The sequence below is a fragment of the Pseudophryne corroboree genome, unplaced genomic scaffold (assembly GCF_028390025.1).
Source record: "Pseudophryne corroboree isolate aPseCor3 unplaced genomic scaffold, aPseCor3.hap2 scaffold_697, whole genome shotgun sequence".
Classification (NCBI taxonomy): domain Eukaryota; kingdom Metazoa; phylum Chordata; class Amphibia; order Anura; family Myobatrachidae; genus Pseudophryne; species Pseudophryne corroboree.
The window spans coordinates 313500-331659 of NW_026970281.1; the positions used below are offsets into that span (position 1 = coordinate 313500).

At 39.7% G+C, this 18160-nt stretch overlaps 3 non-coding genes across 3 annotated transcripts; all 3 read left to right on the plus strand.

The window, feature by feature from the left end:
• The first annotated feature begins 12117 nt into the window (after window positions 1-12117).
• LOC135038044 (U1 spliceosomal RNA) lies at window positions 12118-12281 on the plus strand. Its single transcript, XR_010232469.1, has one exon. It is a non-coding gene; the product is annotated as a U1 spliceosomal RNA (small nuclear RNA).
• Window positions 12282-12433: 152 nt separating this feature from the next.
• LOC135037996 (U1 spliceosomal RNA) lies at window positions 12434-12596 on the plus strand. Its single transcript, XR_010232430.1, has one exon. It is a non-coding gene; the product is annotated as a U1 spliceosomal RNA (small nuclear RNA).
• A 655-nt stretch (window positions 12597-13251) lies between these two features.
• LOC135038054 (U1 spliceosomal RNA) lies at window positions 13252-13414 on the plus strand. Its single transcript, XR_010232479.1, has one exon. It is a non-coding gene; the product is annotated as a U1 spliceosomal RNA (small nuclear RNA).
• The last annotated feature ends 4746 nt before the right edge of the window (window positions 13415-18160 follow it).

An 18160-nucleotide genomic window follows, 5' to 3' on the forward strand; every position in this document is an offset into this window, starting at 1 on the left:
CTAGGAAGCACAATTTAGCAGTGGGTTGCAGAGAAAAAGAAAAATGCTGGCAGAAAAATCCAATTGAGTGATTAAACAGCTCTTCATTTACTGGCTTTATTTTTATGATAACAAATTTGTTCTCTGAAAAGTGTCCACAAAGCCAAGTATCTGATTAACATCTTTGTAGGGATGGTTTTTCACCTATTACTAAATTAAACTTGCTTCATTGGAAAGGCAGCAAGATGCATCCTCATTTCAATATCTACGGAAATAATACAGGTTGACACCAGGAAACATTAACGCCACTGCATCTTTGCTGTTTTCTCATGTGGAAGTCTGTTTAATGTGAAAACAAGGTGATATCTAATTAGCACACAGGTAAGGAATTAAGAAAATCTTTATTTAAGGGTGAAGATGTTTCTCACAAAATCGTTGCCCCAATGCATCATTGAAATTCAAGCTGGAAAGATGATTTTAATATATCACTTGTACATTTTGTATTGCTCTTCTGGTGACAATGTAGTTTGTTTTTGTCAATTACCATTTTAATAATCGGGTAAAGAAAATTAATTGGATTTTTGAAAGAAAACAATACTGTCAATATACTATTAAAACAAATTAAAATGGTAAAAGTTATTGTACTTTAAGTAAAAATAAAAGAGCAAAAATATCAATCCCAGTTTTGGATTACTTTAATTAACAAAAAAAATGCATATAGCAGAGGATAGTTTCAATCTGCCTACCTCTGGGTTATGGACCCAGCATGCTTCCATTACAGTACTCTGCTGCACATGTAAGTGCAAGAGATCCTGAAGCACTCACTCATCATGGGAAAGTACCAATGTGTTTCTTCATTGGTTGATGGAAGAAACATCTTACAAAAACTCTCCACATTATTGACTTTTTAAAATGTTTCTAGGAATCGTTCTAGATGAATGCTTATTAGCCTTTGTCAGTATATAGTTTTGCAAAGTGTCGCTGTGGCGCAATCAGTTAGTGTGTAAGGCTATTAACCAAAAGGTTGGTGGTTCAATCCCACCCAGGGACTTAATTGACCTTGTGATCAGATTTTGGTGATCTTTAAGTAGACAAGTCAAAATTTCAAACCCCCTGTTATGGTGTAGGGTACCTGGCCTTCTCTGATGTAATCAGAGTTAGATTTGATTCAGTGATTTTATAAAAACAGCTAGGAAGCACAATTTAGCAGTGGGTTGCAGAGAAAAAGAAATATGCTGGCAGAAAAATCCAATTGAGTGATTAAACAGCTCTTCATTTTCTGGCTTTATTTTTATGCTAACTAATTTGTTCTCTGAAAAGTGTCCACAAAGCCAAGTATCTGATTAACATATTTGTAGGGATGGTTTTTCACCTATTACTAAATTAAACTTGCTTCATTGGAAAGGCAGCAAGATGCATCCTCATTTCAATATCTACTGAAATAATACAGGTTGACACCAGGAAACATTAACGCCACTGCATCCTTGCTGCTTTCTCATGTGGAAGTCTGTTTAATGTGAAAACAAGGTGATATCTAATTAGCACACAGGTAAGGAATTAAGAAAATCTTTATTTAAGGGTGAAGATGTTTCTCACAAAATCGTTGCCCCAATGCATCATTGAAATTCAAGCTGGAAAGATGATTTTAATATATCACTTGTACATTTTGTATTGCTCTTCTGGTGACAATGTAGTTTGTTTTTGTCAATTACCATTTTAATAATCGGGTAAAGAAAATTAATTGGATTTTTGAAAGAAAACAATACTGTCAATATACTATTAAAAAAAATTAAAATGGTAAAAGTTATTGTACTTTAAGTAAAAATAAAAGCTAAAATATCAATCCCAGTTTTGGATTACTTTAATGAACAAAAAAAAATGCATATAGCAAAGGATAGTTTCAATCTGCCTACCTCTGGGTTATGGGCCCAGCATGCTTCCAGTGCAGTACTCTGCTGCACATGTAAGTGCAAGAGATCCTGAAGCACTCACTCATCATGCGAAAGTACCAATGTGTTTCTTCATTGGTTGCTGGAAGAAACATCTTACAAAAACTCTCCAGATTATTGACTTTTTAAAGTTTTTCTAGGAAACGTTCTAGATGAATGCTTATTAGTCTTTGTCAGTATGTACTTTTTGCAAAGTGTCTCTGTGGCGCAATCGGTTAGTGTGTTCAGCTATTAATCAAAAGGTTGGTGGTTCAATCCCACCCAGGGACGTAATTGACTTTGTGATCAGATTTTGGTGATATTTAAGTAGACAAGTCAAAATTTCGAAAACCCCTGTTATGGTGTAGGGTACCTGGCCTTCTCTGATGTAATCAGAGTTAGATTTGATTCAGTGATTTTATAAAAACAGCTAGGAAGCACAATTTAGCAGTGGGTTGCAGAGAAAAAGAAATATGCTGGCAAAAAAATCCAATTGACTGATTAAACAGCTCTTCATTTTCTGGCTTTATTTTTATGCTAACAAATTTGTTCTCTGAAAAGTGTCCACAAAGCCAAGTATCTGATTAACATCTTTGTAGGGATGGTTTTTCACCTATTACTAAATTAAACTTGCTTCATTGGAAAGGCAGCAAGATGCATCCTCATTTCAATATCTACTGAAATAATACAGGTTGACACCAGGAAACATTAACGCCACTGCATCCTTGCTGCTTTCTCATGTGGAAGTCTGTTTAATGTGAAAACAAGGTGATATCTAATTAGCACACAGGTAAGGAATTAAGAAAATCTTTATTTAAGGGTGAAGATGTTTCTCACAAAATCGTTGCCCCAATGCATCATTGAAATTCAAGCTGGAAAGATGATTTTAATATATCACTTGTACATTTTGTATTGCTCTTCTGGTGACAATGTAGTTTGTTTTTGTCAATTACCATTTTAATAATCGGGTAAAGAAAATTAATTGGATTTTTGAAAGAAAACAATACTGTCAATATACTATTAAAACAAATTAAAATGGTAAAAGTTATTGTACTTTAAGTAAAAATAAAAGAGCAAAAATATCAATCCCAGTTTTGGATTACTTTAATTAACAAAAAAAAAATGCATATAGCAGAGGATAGTTTCAATCTGCCTACCTCTGGGTTATGGACCCAGCATGCTTCCATTACAGTACTCTGCTGCACATGTAAGTGCAAGAGATCCTGAAGCACTCACTCATCATGCGAAAGTACCAATGTGTTTCTTCATTGGTTGCTGGAAGAAACATCTTACAAACACTCTCCAGATTATTGACTTTTTAAAGTTTTTCTAGGAAACGTTCTAGATGAATGCTTATTAGTCTTTGTCAGTATATACTTTTCGCAAAGTGTCTCTGTGGCGCAATCGGTTAGTGTGTTCAGCTATTAATCAAAAGGTTGGTGGTTCAATCCCACCCAGGGACGTAATTGACCTTGTGATCAGATTTTGGTGATATTTAAGTAGACAAGTCAAAATTGCAAACCCCCTCTTATGGTGTAGAGTACCTGGCCTTCTCTGATGTAATCAGAGTTAGATTTGATTCAGTGATTTTATAAAAACAGCTAGGAAGCACAATTTAGCAGTGGGTTGCAGAGAAAAAGAAATATGCTGGCAGAAAAATCCAATTGAATGATTAAACAGCTCTTCATTTTCTGGCTTTATTTTTATGCTAACTAATTTGTTCTCTGAAAAGTGTCCACAAAGCCAAGTATCTGATTAACATATTTGTAGTGATGGTTTTTCACCTATTACTAAATTAAACTTGCTTCATTGGAAAGGCAGCAAGATGCATCCTCATTTCAATATCTACTGAAATAATACAGGTTGACACCAGGAAACATTAACGCCACTGCATCCTTGCTGCTTTCTCATGTGGAAGTCTGTTTAATGTGAAAACAAGGTGATATCTAATTAGCACACAGGTAAGGAATTAAGAAAATCTTTATTTAAGGGTGAAGATGTTTCTCACAAAATCGTTGCCCCAATGCATCATTGAAATTCAAGCTGAAAAGATGATTTTAATATATCACTTGTACATTTTGTATTGCTCTTCTGGTGACAATGTAGTTTGTTTTTGTCAATTACCATTTTAATAATCGGGTAAAGAAAATTAATTGGATTTTTGAAAGAAAACAATACTGTCAATATACTATTAAAAAAAATTAAAATGGTAAAAGTTATTGTACTTTAAGTAAAAATAAAAGCTAAAATATCAATCCCAGTTTTGGATTACTTTAATGAACAAAAAAAAAATGCATATAGCAAAGGATAGTTTCAATCTGCCTACCTCTGGGTTATGGGCCCAGCATGCTTCCAGTGCAGTACTCTGCTGCACATGTAAGTGCAAGAGATCCTGAAGCACTCACTCATCATGCGAAAGTACCAATGTGTTTCTTCATTGGTTGCTGGAAGAAACATCTTACAAAAACTCTCCAGATTATTGACTTTTTAAAGTTTTTCTAGGAAACGTTCTAGATGAATGCTTATTAGTCTTTGTCAGTATGTACTTTTTGCAAAGTGTCTCTGTGGCGCAATCGGTTAGTGTGTTCAGCTATTAATCAAAAGGTTGGTGGTTCAATCCCACCCAGGGACGTAATTGACCTTGTGATCAGATTTTGGTGATATTTAAGTAGACAAGTCAAAATTTCGAAAACCCCTGTTATGGTGTAGGGTACCTGGCCTTCTCTGATGTAATCAGAGTTAGATTTGATTCAGTGATTTTATAAAAACAGCTAGGAAGCACAATTTAGCAGTGGGTTGCAGAGAAAAAGAAATATGCTGGCAAAAAAATCCAATTGACTGATTAAACAGCTCTTCATTTTCTGGCTTTATTTTTATGCTAACAAATTTGTTCTCTGAAAAGTGTCCACAAAGCCAAGTATCTGATTAACATCTTTGTAGGGATGGTTTTTCACCTATTACTAAATTAAACTTGCTTCATTGGAAAGGCAGCAAGATGCATCCTCATTTCAATATCTACTGAAATAATACAGGTTGACACCAGGAAACATTAACGCCACTGCATCCTTGCTGCTTTCTCATGTGGAAGTCTGTTTAATGTGAAAACAAGGTGATATCTAATTAGCACACAGGTAAGGAATTAAGAAAATCTTTATTTAAGGGTGAAGATGTTTCTCACAAAATCGTTGCCCCAATGCATCATTGAAATTCAAGCTGGAAAGATGATTTTAATATATCACTTGTACATTTTGTATTGCTCTTCTGGTGACAATGTAGTTTGCTTTTGTCAATTACCATTTTAATAATCGGGTAAAGAAAATTAATTGGATTTTTGAAAGAAAACAATACTGTCAATATACTATTAAAACAAATTAAAATGGTAAAAGTTATTGTACTTTAAGTAAAAATAAAAGAGCAAAAATATCAATCCCAGTTTTGGATTACTTTAATTAACAAAAAAAAAATGCATATAGCAGAGGATAGTTTCAATCTGCCTACCTCTGGGTTATGGACCCAGCATGCTTCCATTACAGTACTCTGCTGCACATGTAAGTGCAAGAGATCCTGAAGCACTCACTCATCATGGGAAAGTACCAATGTGTTTCTTCATTGGTTGATGGAAGAAACATCATACAAAAACTCTCCACATTATTGACTTTTTAAAATGTTTCTAGGAATCGTTCTAGATGAATGCTTATTAGCCTTTGTCAGTATGTACTTTTGCAAAGTGTCGCGGAGGCGCAATCAGTTAGTGTGTAAGGCTTTTAACCAAAAGGGTTGGTGGTTCAATCCCACCCAGGGACTTAATTGACCTTGTTATCAGATTTTGGTGATCTTTAAGTAGACAAGTCAAAATTTCAAACCCCCTGTTATGGTGTAGGGTACCTGGCCTTCTCTGATGTAATCAGAGTTAGATTTGATTCAGTGATTTTATAAAAACAGATAGGAAGCACAATTTAGCAGTGGGTTGCAGAGAAAAAGAAAAATGCTGGCAGAAAAATCCAATTGAGTGATTAAACAGCTCTTCATTTTCTGGCTTTATTTTTATGCTAACTAATTTGTTCTCTGAAAAGTGTCCACAAAGCCAAGTATCTGATTAACATATTTGTAGGGATGGTTTTTCACCTATTACTAAATTAAACTTGCTTCATTGGAAAGGCAGCAAGATGCATCCTCATTTCAATATCTACTGAAATAATACAGGTTGACACCAGGAAACATTAACGCCACTGCATCCTTGCTGCTTTCTCATGTGGAAGTCTGTTTAATGTGAAAACAAGGTGATATCTAATTAGCACACAGGTAAGGAATTAAGAAAATCTTTATTTAAGGGTGAAGATGTTTCTCACAAAATCGTTGCCCCAATGCATCATTGAAATTCAAGCTGGAAAGATGATTTTAATATATCACTTGTACATTTTGTATTGCTCTTCTGGTGACAATGTAGTTTGTTTTTGTCAATTACCATTTTAATAATCGGGTAAAGAAAATTAATTGGATTTTTGAAAGAAAACAATACTGTCAATATACTATTAAAAAAAATTAAAATGGTAAAAGTTATTGTACTTTAAGTAAAAATAAAAGCTAAAATATCAATCCCAGTTTTGGATTACTTTAATGAACAAAAAAAAAATGCATATAGCAAAGGATAGTTTCAATCTGCCTACCTCTGGGTTATGGGCCCAGCATGCTTCCAGTGCAGTACTCTGCTGCACATGTAAGTGCAAGAGATCCTGAAGCACTCACTCATCATGCGAAAGTACCAATGTGTTTCTTCATTGGTTGCTGGAAGAAACATCTTACAAACACTCTCCAGATTATTGACTTTTTAAAGTTTTTCTAGGAAACGTTCTAGATGAATGCTTATTAGTCTTTGTCAGTATATACTTTTCGCAAAGTGTCTCTGTGGCGCAATCGGTTAGTGTGTTCAGCTATTAATCAAAAGGTTGGTGGTTCAATCCCACCCAGGGACGTAATTGACCTTGTGATCAGATTTTGGTGATATTTAAGTAGACAAGTCAAAATTGCAAACCCCCTCTTATGGTGTAGGGTACCTGGCCTTCTCTGATGTAATCAGAGTTAGATTTGATTCAGTGATTTTATAAAAACAGCTAGGAAGCACAATTTAGCAGTGGGTTGCAGAGAAAAAGAAATATGCTGGCAGAAAAATCCAATTGAATGATTAAACAGCTCTTCATTTTCTGGCTTTATTTTTATGCTAACTAATTTGTTCTCTGAAAAGTGTCCACAAAGCCAAGTATCTGATTAACATATTTGTAGTGATGGTTTTTCACCTATTACTAAATTAAACTTGCTTCATTGGAAAGGCAGCAAGATGCATCCTCATTTCAATATCTACTGAAATAATACAGGTTGACACCAGGAAACATTAACGCCACTGCATCCTTGCTGCTTTCTCATGTGGAAGTCTGTTTAATGTGAAAACAAGGTGATATCTAATTAGCACACAGGTAAGGAATTAAGAAAATCTTTATTTAAGGGTGAAGATGTTTCTCACAAAATCGTTGCCCCAATGCATCATTGAAATTCAAGCTGAAAAGATGATTTTAATATATCACTTGTACATTTTGTATTGCTCTTCTGGTGACAATGTAGTTTGTTTTTGTCAATTACCATTTTAATAATCGGGTAAAGAAAATTAATTGGATTTTTGAAAGAAAACAATACTGTCAATATACTATTAAAAAAAATTAAAATGGTAAAAGTTATTGTACTTTAAGTAAAAATAAAAGCTAAAATATCAATCCCAGTTTTGGATTACTTTAATGAACAAAAAAAAAATGCATATAGCAAAGGATAGTTTCAATCTGCCTACCTCTGGGTTATGGGCCCAGCATGCTTCCAGTGCAGTACTCTGCTGCACATGTAAGTGCAAGAGATCCTGAAGCACTCACTCATCATGCGAAAGTACCAATGTGTTTCTTCATTGGTTGCTGGAAGAAACATCTTACAAAAACTCTCCAGATTATTGACTTTTTAAAGTTTTTCTAGGAAACGTTCTAGATGAATGCTTATTAGTCTTTGTCAGTATGTACTTTTTGCAAAGTGTCTCTGTGGCGCAATCGGTTAGTGTGTTCAGCTATTAATCAAAAGGTTGGTGGTTCAATCCCACCCAGGGACGTAATTGACCTTGTGATCAGATTTTGGTGATATTTAAGTAGACAAGTCAAAATTTCGAAAACCCCTGTTATGGTGTAGGGTACCTGGCCTTCTCTGATGTAATCAGAGTTAGATTTGATTCAGTGATTTTATAAAAACAGCTAGGAAGCACAATTTAGCAGTGGGTTGCAGAGAAAAAGAAATATGCTGGCAAAAAAATCCAATTGACTGATTAAACAGCTCTTCATTTTCTGGCTTTATTTTTATGCTAACAAATTTGTTCTCTGAAAAGTGTCCACAAAGCCAAGTATCTGATTAACATCTTTGTAGGGATGGTTTTTCACCTATTACTAAATTAAACTTGCTTCATTGGAAAGGCAGCAAGATGCATCCTCATTTCAATATCTACTGAAATAATACAGGTTGACACCAGGAAACATTAACGCCACTGCATCCTTGCTGCTTTCTCATGTGGAAGTCTGTTTAATGTGAAAACAAGGTGATATCTAATTAGCACACAGGTAAGGAATTAAGAAAATCTTTATTTAAGGGTGAAGATGTTTCTCACAAAATCGTTGCCCCAATGCATCATTGAAATTCAAGCTGGAAAGATGATTTTAATATATCACTTGTACATTTTGTATTGCTCTTCTGGTGACAATGTAGTTTGCTTTTGTCAATTACCATTTTAATAATCGGGTAAAGAAAATTAATTGGATTTTTGAAAGAAAACAATACTGTCAATATACTATTAAAACAAATTAAAATGGTAAAAGTTATTGTACTTTAAGTAAAAATAAAAGAGCAAAAATATCAATCCCAGTTTTGGATTACTTTAATTAACAAAAAAAAAATGCATATAGCAGAGGATAGTTTCAATCTGCCTACCTCTGGGTTATGGACCCAGCATGCTTCCATTACAGTACTCTGCTGCACATGTAAGTGCAAGAGATCCTGAAGCACTCACTCATCATGGGAAAGTACCAATGTGTTTCTTCATTGGTTGATGGAAGAAACATCATACAAAAACTCTCCACATTATTGACTTTTTAAAATGTTTCTAGGAATCGTTCTAGATGAATGCTTATTAGCCTTTGTCAGTATGTACTTTTGCAAAGTGTCGCGGTGGCGCAATCAGTTAGTGTGTAAGGCTTTTAACCAAAAGGTTGGTGGTTCAATCCCACCCAGGGACTTAATTGACCTTGTTATCAGATTTTGGTGATCTTTAAGTAGACAAGTCAAAATTTCAAACCCCCTGTTATGGTGTAGGGTACCTGGCCTTCTCTGATGTAATCAGAGTTAGATTTGATTCAGTGATTTTATAAAAACAGCTAGGAAGCACAATTTAGCAGTGGGTTGCAGAGAAAAAGAAAAATGCTGGCAGAAAAATCCAATTGAGTGATTAAACAGCTCTTCATTTTCTGGCTTTATTTTTATGCTAACTAATTTGTTCTCTGAAAAGTGTCCACAAAGCCAAGTATCTGATTAACATATTTGTAGGGATGGTTTTTCACCTATTACTAAATTAAACTTGCTTCATTGGAAAGGCAGCAAGATGCATCCTCATTTCAATATCTACTGAAATAATACAGGTTGACACCAGGAAACATTAACGCCACTGCATCCTTGCTGCTTTCTCATGTGGAAGTCTGTTTAATGTGAAAACAAGGTGATATCTAATTAGCACACAGGTAAGGAATTAAGAAAATCTTTATTTAAGGGTGAAGATGTTTCTCACAAAATCGTTGCCCCAATGCATCATTGAAATTCAAGCTGGAAAGATGATTTTAATATATCACTTGTACATTTTGTATTGCCCTTCTGGTGACAATGTAGTTTGTTTTTGTCAATTACCATTTTAATAATCGGGTAAAGAAAATTAATTGGATTTTTGAAAGAAAACAATACTGTCAATATACTATTAAAAAAAATTAAAATGGTAAAAGTTATTGTACTTTAAGTAAAAATAAAAGCTAAAATATCAATCCCAGTTTTGGATTACTTTAATGAACAAAAAAAAAATGCATATAGCAAAGGATAGTTTCAATCTGCCTACCTCTGGGTTATGGGCCCAGCATGCTTCCAGTGCAGTACTCTGCTGCACATGTAAGTGCAAGAGATCCTGAAGCACTCACTCATCATGCGAAAGTACCAATGTGTTTCTTCATTGGTTGCTGGAAGAAACATCTTACAAAAACTCTCCAGATTATTGACTTTTTAAAGTTTTTCTAGGAAACGTTCTAGATGAATGCTTATTAGTCTTTGTCAGTATGTACTTTTTGCAAAGTGTCTCTGTGGCGCAATCGGTTAGTGTGTTCAGCTATTAATCAAAAGGTTGGTGGTTCAATCCCACCCAGGGATGTAATTGACCTTGTGATCAGATTTTGGTGATATTTAAGTAGACAAGTCAAAATTTCGAAACCCCCTGTTATGGTGTAGGGTACCTGGCCTTCTCTGATGTAATCAGAGTTAGATTTGATTCAGTGATTTTATAAAAACAGCTAGGAAGCACAATTTAGCAGTGGGTTGCAGAGAAAAAGAAAAATGCTGGCAGAAAAATCCAATTGAGTGATTAAACAGCTCTTCATTTTCTGGCTTTATTTTTATGCTAACTAATTTGTTCTCTGAAAAGTGTCCACAAAGCCAAGTATCTGATTAACATATTTGTAGGGATGGTTTTTCACCTATTACTAAATTAAACTTGCTTCATTGGAAAGGCAGCAAGATGCATCCTCATTTCAATATCTACTGAAATAATACAGGTTGACACCAGGAAACATTAACGCCACTGCATCCTTGCTGCTTTCTCATGTGGAAGTCTGTTTAATGTGAAAACAAGGTGATATCTAATTAGCACACAGGTAAGGAATTAAGAAAATCTTTATTTAAGGGTGAAGATGTTTCGCACAAAATCGTTGCCCCAATGCATCATTGAAATTCAAGCTGGAAAGATGATTTTAATATATCACTTGTACATTTTGTATTGCCCTTCTGGTGACAATGTAGTTTGTTTTTGTCAATTACCATTTTAATAATAGGGTAAAGAAAATTAAGTGGATTTTTGAAAGAAAACAATACTGTCAATATACTATTAAAACAAATTAAAATGGTAAAAGTTATTGTACTTTAAGTAAAAATAAAAGCTAAAATATCAATCCCAGTTTTGGATTACTTTAATGAACAACAAAAAAATGCATATAGCAAAGGATAGTTTCAATCTGCCTACCTCTGGGTTATGGACCCAGCATGCTTCCATTGCAGTACTCTGCTGCACATGTAAGTGCAAGAGATCCTGAAGCACTCACTCATCATGCGAAAGTACCAATGTGTTTCTTCATTGGTTGCTGGAAGAAACATCTTACAAACACTCTCCAGATTATTGACTTTTTAAAGTTTTTCTAGGAAACGTTCTAGATGAATGCTTATTAGTCTTTGTCAGTATATACTTTTTGCAAAGTGTCTCTGTGGCGCAATCGGTTAGTGTGTTCAGCTAACCCTTGTGCACTATCCTGACTTCTCCTCCTGTCTGCTTACTTTGTGCCTTCCAATGCACAATGCAAACTACAGGTAGTGCTGCAGGGCCCACACCCTTTTACTTGCCTTACGGAGCAGCTCTGGAGCTGTTTCAGTGCCAAGCTGCTGTAAGAAATAAGCTTGAATGCTTCAGAGGCTGGGGCATTGTCAACATGAGCCCCACACCAAAGGAGGGTGGAGGTGTTTAATGCGAACTAGGGGTCATCCAAGCGCCGCAAAAGGCCGCCATACCCTGCACGCCCCTTTTCTCTTTTCATATGCAGATGAGGATTGAAGCCAACTTTGACCCACTGCTTGGATGACATCACCATATGCAAATCCATCTGCTGCAGGCCTTCCCCCCGGAATGCTTGCACTAGTTGTTGCATTTGGTTTGTTGTTTGGGGGTGCTTCAGTATTAGGCAGCCTTCTGCCCTCCCATGTTCATCTGAAAATATGTGTTCTCCCTGCAGTTGTTGTCCCAAGATGAGAGTTCCCTTGTGCTGCCTCAGTTGAATCTCCTTTACTTGACAGAGATGTGCCTGAGCAGCGGCCCTCCCCAGCCCTATCCCAAATCATACTTATTTTGCATAGGAGATACCATGGTCATGAAGATTGTTCTCCCAGGGTGAGGTTCATTCATTGCATTTTGGGTATGCTGATCCCTGTGATTTCCCCAAATGTGGGTAACTCGACTGCATTATTTGTGGTAGTGGGGGACTGTGTTTGTGTTTTCCTCTGGTCAGCTCTGGTAAAAGTCAGATTTCTTTGTTTCAGATCTTCCTCTAGCCTTGTTCTTCTTTCGAGAGTTCCCTTGTGCTTCCTCAGTTGGATCTCCTTCAGTTGACAGGGCGGTGCCCGAGCAGCGACCCTCCCCAGCTCAAGCCCAACTCCTACTTACCTGCCAGGTGAGATACTATGATCATGAAGGTGCTTCTTCCAGGGCAAGGCTTACCCATTGCACTCTGGGTGTGCTGCCCCTGCGATTTCCCCAAATGTGGGAAACTTGACTGCATAATTTGTGTTTCCCCTGGTCGGCTCTCGTATAATTCAGATCTCTTTGTCTCAGGTCTCTCTCCAGCCTAGTTTGCTGTCTGTTTCCACTTCTTTTTTCTTGAGCCCCTCCCTTTTATACCCTTGTGCACTATCCTGACTTCTCCTCCTGTCTGCTTACTTTGTGCCTTCCAATGCACAATGCAAACTACACACCCTTTTACTTGCCTTACAGAGCAGCTCTGGAGCTGTTACAGTGCCAAGCTGCTGTAAGAAATCAGCTTGAATGCTTCAGGGGCTGGGGCATTGTCAACATGAGCCCCACACCGAAGGAGGGTGGGGGTGTTTAATGCGAACTAAGGGTCATCCAAGCGCCGCAAAAGGCCGCCATGCCCTGCATGCCCCTTTTCTCTTTTCATATGCAGATGAGGGTTCCAGCCAACTTTGGCCCACTGCTTGGATGACATCACCGTATGCAAATCCGTCTTCTGCAGAACTTCCCCCAGGAATGCTTGTACTAGTTGTTGCATTTGGTTTGTTGTTTGGGGGTGCTTCAGTATTAGGCAGCCTTCTGCCCTCCCATGTTCATCTGAAAATATGTGTTCTCCCTGCAGTTGTTGTCCCCAGATGAGAGTTCCCTTGTGCTGCCTCAGTTGAATCTCCTATACTTGACAGAGATGTGCCTGAGCAGCGGCCCTCCCCAGCCCTATCCCAAATCATACTTATTTTGCATAGGCGATACCATGGTCATGAAGATTGTTCTCCCAGGGTGAGGTTCATTCATTGCATTCTGGGTATGCTGACCCCTGTGATTTCCAAAATGTGGGAAACTCGACTGCATTATTTGTGGTAGTGGGGGACTGTGTTTGTGCTTTCCTCTGGTCAGCTCTGGTAAAAGTCAGATTTCTTTGTCTCAGATCTTCCTCTAGCCTTGTTCTTCTTTCGAGAGTTCCCTTGTGCTGCCTCAGTTGGATCTCCTTCACTTCACAGGGGGTGCCCGAGCAGCAATCCTCCACAGCTCTGGCCCAACTCCTACTTACCTGCCAGGTGAGATACTATGATCTTCACTGTTAGGGCAATCAGGATGTGGAATTCCCTGCCAGGGAAGGTGGTAATGGCGGACTCTGTAATTGGATTTAAAAAAGGAATGGATACATTTCTGAATGAAAAAGCTATCCAAGTTTATAATACTTAAAATATCAACATGGTTAATCCGGGGGTAACATGAGTTGTAGTAGCTAACTAGTCATAATACATTATTAAGCAAGTATGTAGAATCATCACAACTTAAAACAGGTTGAACACGATGGGCAATTTGCCTCTATTCAACCTCAAAAACTATGTTACTATATGTTACTATATTACTATGTTACTGTAGTATACAGAACACCACAATGCAATGAGCAGTGATAGTGAGCACTGATGAGGATACTAGAACTGACACTGAGCAGCAAGATGCAGCACTGGACTATTAGTAATGTACTGTAGTATGCTGAGCACAACAATGCAGCACAAGACAATGAGCAGTGATACTGAGCACTGATGAGGATACTACTGAGAACTGACACTGAGCAGGAGAGACACACTACTAGTATTACTGAGCAGCAATAAGTATCCACTGATACTGAGCACTGATATTGAGATTTCCACTGAGAGAACATAGCCACGTCCTCTCCGCTCTCTCTTCAATGCACGAGTAAAAATGGCGGCAACGCGCAGCTCTTTATATGGAATCCGAATCTCGCGAGAATCCGACAGCGGGATGATGACATTTTCCCTTGTTCATAGAATTTGGGAGTCATTTTGATCCCAAAGTATTATTAACCTCAATAACCATAATTTCCACTCATTTTCAGTCTATTCTTAACACCTTACACCTCACAATATTATTTTTAGTCCTAAAATTTGCACCGAGGTCGCTGGATGACTAAGCTCAGCGACCCAAGTGGCCGACACAAACACCTGGCCCATCTAGGAGTGGCACTGCAGTGTCACGCAGGATAGCCCTTCCAAAAAACACTCCCCAAACAGCACATGACGCAAAGAAAAAAAGAGGCGCAATGAGGTAGCTGTGTGACTAAGCTCAGCGACCCAAGTGGCCGACACAAACACCTGGCCCATCTAGGAGTGGCACTGCAGTGTCACGCAGGATGGCCCTTCCAAAAAACACTCCCCAAACAGCACATGACGCAAAGAAAAAAAGAGGCGCAATGAGGTAGCTGTGTGACTAAGCTCAGCGACCCAAGTGGCCGACACAAACACCTGGCCCATCTAGGAGTGGCACTGCAGTGTCACGCAGGATGGCCCTTCCAAAAACACTCCCCAAACAGCACATGACGCAAAGAAAAAAAGAGGCGCAATGAGGTAGCTGTGTGACTAAGCTCAGCGACCCAAGTGGCCGACACAAACACCTGGCCCATCTAGGAGTGGCACTGCAGTGTCACGCAGGATGGCCCTTCCAAAAAACACTCCCCAAACAGCACATGACGCAAAGAAAAAAAGAGGCGCAATGAGGTAGCTGTGTGACTAAGCTCAGCGACCCAAGTGGCCGACACAAACACCTGGCCCATCTAGGAGTGTCACTGCAGTGTCACGCAGGATGGCCCTTCCAAAAAACACTCCCCAAACAGCACATGACGCAAAGAAAAAAAGAGGCGCAATGAGGTAGCTGTGTGACTAAGCTCAGCGACCCAAGTGGCCGACACAAACACCTGGCCCATCTAGGAGTGGCACTGCAGTGTCACGCAGGATGGCCCTTCCAAAAAACACTCCCCAAACAGCACATGACGCAAAGAAAAATGAAAGAAAAAAGAGGTGCAAGATGGAATTGTCCTTGGGCACTCCCACCCACCCTTATGTTGTATAAACAGGACATGCACACTTTAACCAACCCATCATTTCAGTGACAGGGTCTGCCACACGACTGTGACTGAAATGACGGGTTGGTTTGGACCCCCACCAAAAAAGAAGCAATTAATCTCTCCTTGCACAAACTGGCTCTACAGAGGCAAGATGTCCACCTCATCATCATCCTCCGATTCATCACCGTGTACATCCCCCTCCTCACAGATTATCAATTCGTCCCCACTGGAATCTACCATCTCAGCTCCCTGTGTACTTTGTGGAGGCAATTGCTGCTGGTCAATGTCTCCACGGAGCAATTGATTATAATTCATTTTAATGAACATCATCTTCTCCACATTTTCTGGAAGTAACCTCGTACGCCGATTGCTGACAAGGTGAGCGGCGGCACTAAACACTCTTTCGGAGTACTACTTGTGGGAGGGCAACTTAGGTAGAATAAAGCCAGTTTGTGCAAGGGCCTCCAAATTGCCTCTTTTTCCTGCCAGTATACGTACGGACTGTCTGACGTGCCTACTTGGATGCGGTCACTCATATAATCCTCCACCATTCTTTCAATGGTGAGAGAATCATATGCAGTGACAGTAGACGTCATGTCCGTAATCGTTGGCAGGTCCTTCAGTCCGGACCAGATGTCAGCATCAGCAGTCGCTCCAGACTGCCCTGCATCACCGCCAGCGGGTGGGCTCGGAATTCTGAGCCTTTTCCTCGCACCCCCAATTGCGGGAGAATGTGAAGGAGGAGCTGTTGACCGATCAAGTTCCACTTGACTTGATAATTTTCTCACCAGCAGGTCTTTGAACCCCTGCAGACTTGTGTCTGCCGGAAAGAGAGATACAACGTAGGTTTTAAATCTAGGATCGAGCACGGTGGCCAAAATGTAGTGCTCTGATTTCAACAGATTGACCACCCGTGAATCCTGGTTAAGCGAATGAAGGGCTCCATCCACAAGTCCCACATGCCTAGCGGAATCGCTCTGTCTTAGCTCCTCCTTCAATGTCTCCAGCTTCTTCTGCAAAAGCCTGATGACGGGAATGACCTGACTCAGGCTGGCAGTGTCTGAACTGACTTCACGTGTGGCAAGTTCAAAAGGTTGCAGAACCTTGCACAACGTTGAAATCATTCTCCACTGCGCTTGAGACAGGTGCATTCCACCTCCTATATCGTGGTCAGATGTATAGGCTTGAATGGCCTTTTGCTGCTCCTCCATCCTCTGAAGCATATAGAGGGTTGAATTCCACCTCGTTACCACTTCTTGCTTCAGATGATGGCAGGGCAGGTTCAGGCGTTTTTGGTGTTGCTCCAGTCTTCTGTACGTGGTGCCTGTACGCCGAAAGTGTCCCGCAATTCTTCTGGCCACCGACAGCATCTCTTGCACACCCCTGTCGTTTTTTAAATAATTCTGCACCACCAAATTCAAGGTATGTGCAAAACATGGGACGTGCTGGAATTTGCCCAGATATAATGCACGCACAATATTGCTGGCGTTGTCCGATGCCACAAATCCACAGGAGAGTCCAATTGGGGTAAGCCATTCTGCGATGATCTTCCTCAGTTGCCGTAAGAGGTTTTCAGCTGTGTGCGTATTCTGGAAAGCGGTGATACAAAGCGTAGCCTGCCTAGGAAAGAGTTGGCGTTTGCGAGATGCTGCTACTGGTGCCGCCGCTGCTGTTCTTGCGGCGGGAGTCAATACATCTACCCAGTGGGCTGTCACAGTCATATAGTCCTGAGTCTGCCCTGCCCCATTTGTCCACATGTCCGTGGTTAAGTGGACATTGGGTACAACTGCATTTTTTAGGACACTGGTGAGTCTTTTTCTGAGGTCTGTGTACATTTTCGGTATCGCCTGCCTAGAGAAATGGAACCTAGATGGTATTTGGTACCGGGGACACAGTACCTCAATCAAGTCTATAGTTGGCTCTGAAGTAATGATGGATACCGGAACCACGTTTCTCACCGCCCAGGATGCCAAGGCCTCAGTTATCCGCTTTGCAGCAGGATGACTGCTGTGATATTTCATCTTCCTTGCAAAGGACTGTTGGACAGTCAATTGCTTGGTGGAAGTAGTAAAAGTGGTCTTACGACTTCCCCTCTGGGATGACCATCGACTCCCAGCAGCAACAACAGCAGCGCCAGCAGCAGTAGGCGTTACACTCAAGGATGCATCGGAGGAATCCCAGGCAGGAGAGAACTCGTCAGAATTGCCAGTGACATGGCCTGCAGGACTATTGGCATTCCTGGGGAAGGAGGAAATTGACACTGAGGGAGTTGGTGGGGTGGTTTGCGTGAGCTTGGTTACAAGAGGAAGGGATTTACTGGTCAGTGGACTGCTTCCGCTGTCGCCCAAAGTTTTTGAACTTGTCACTGACTTATGATGAATGCGCTGCAGGTGACGTATAAGGGAGGATGTTCCGAGGTGGTTAACGTCCTTACCCCTACTTATTACAGCTTGACAAAGGCAACACACGGCTTGACACCTGTTGTTCGCATTTCTGTTGAAATACTTCCACACCGAAGAGCAGTTTTTTTTGGTATTTTCACCAGGCATGTCAATGGCCATATTCCTCCCACGGACAACAGGTGTCTCCCCGGGTGCCTGACTTAAACAAACCACCTCACCTCCCCAGCGCCAGCAACACCCATATCCTCCTCATCCTGGTGTACTTCAACACTGACATCTTCAATCTGACTATCAGGAACTGGACTGCGGGTGCTCCTTCCAGCACTTGCAGGGGGTGTGCAAATGGTGGAAGGTGCATGCTCTT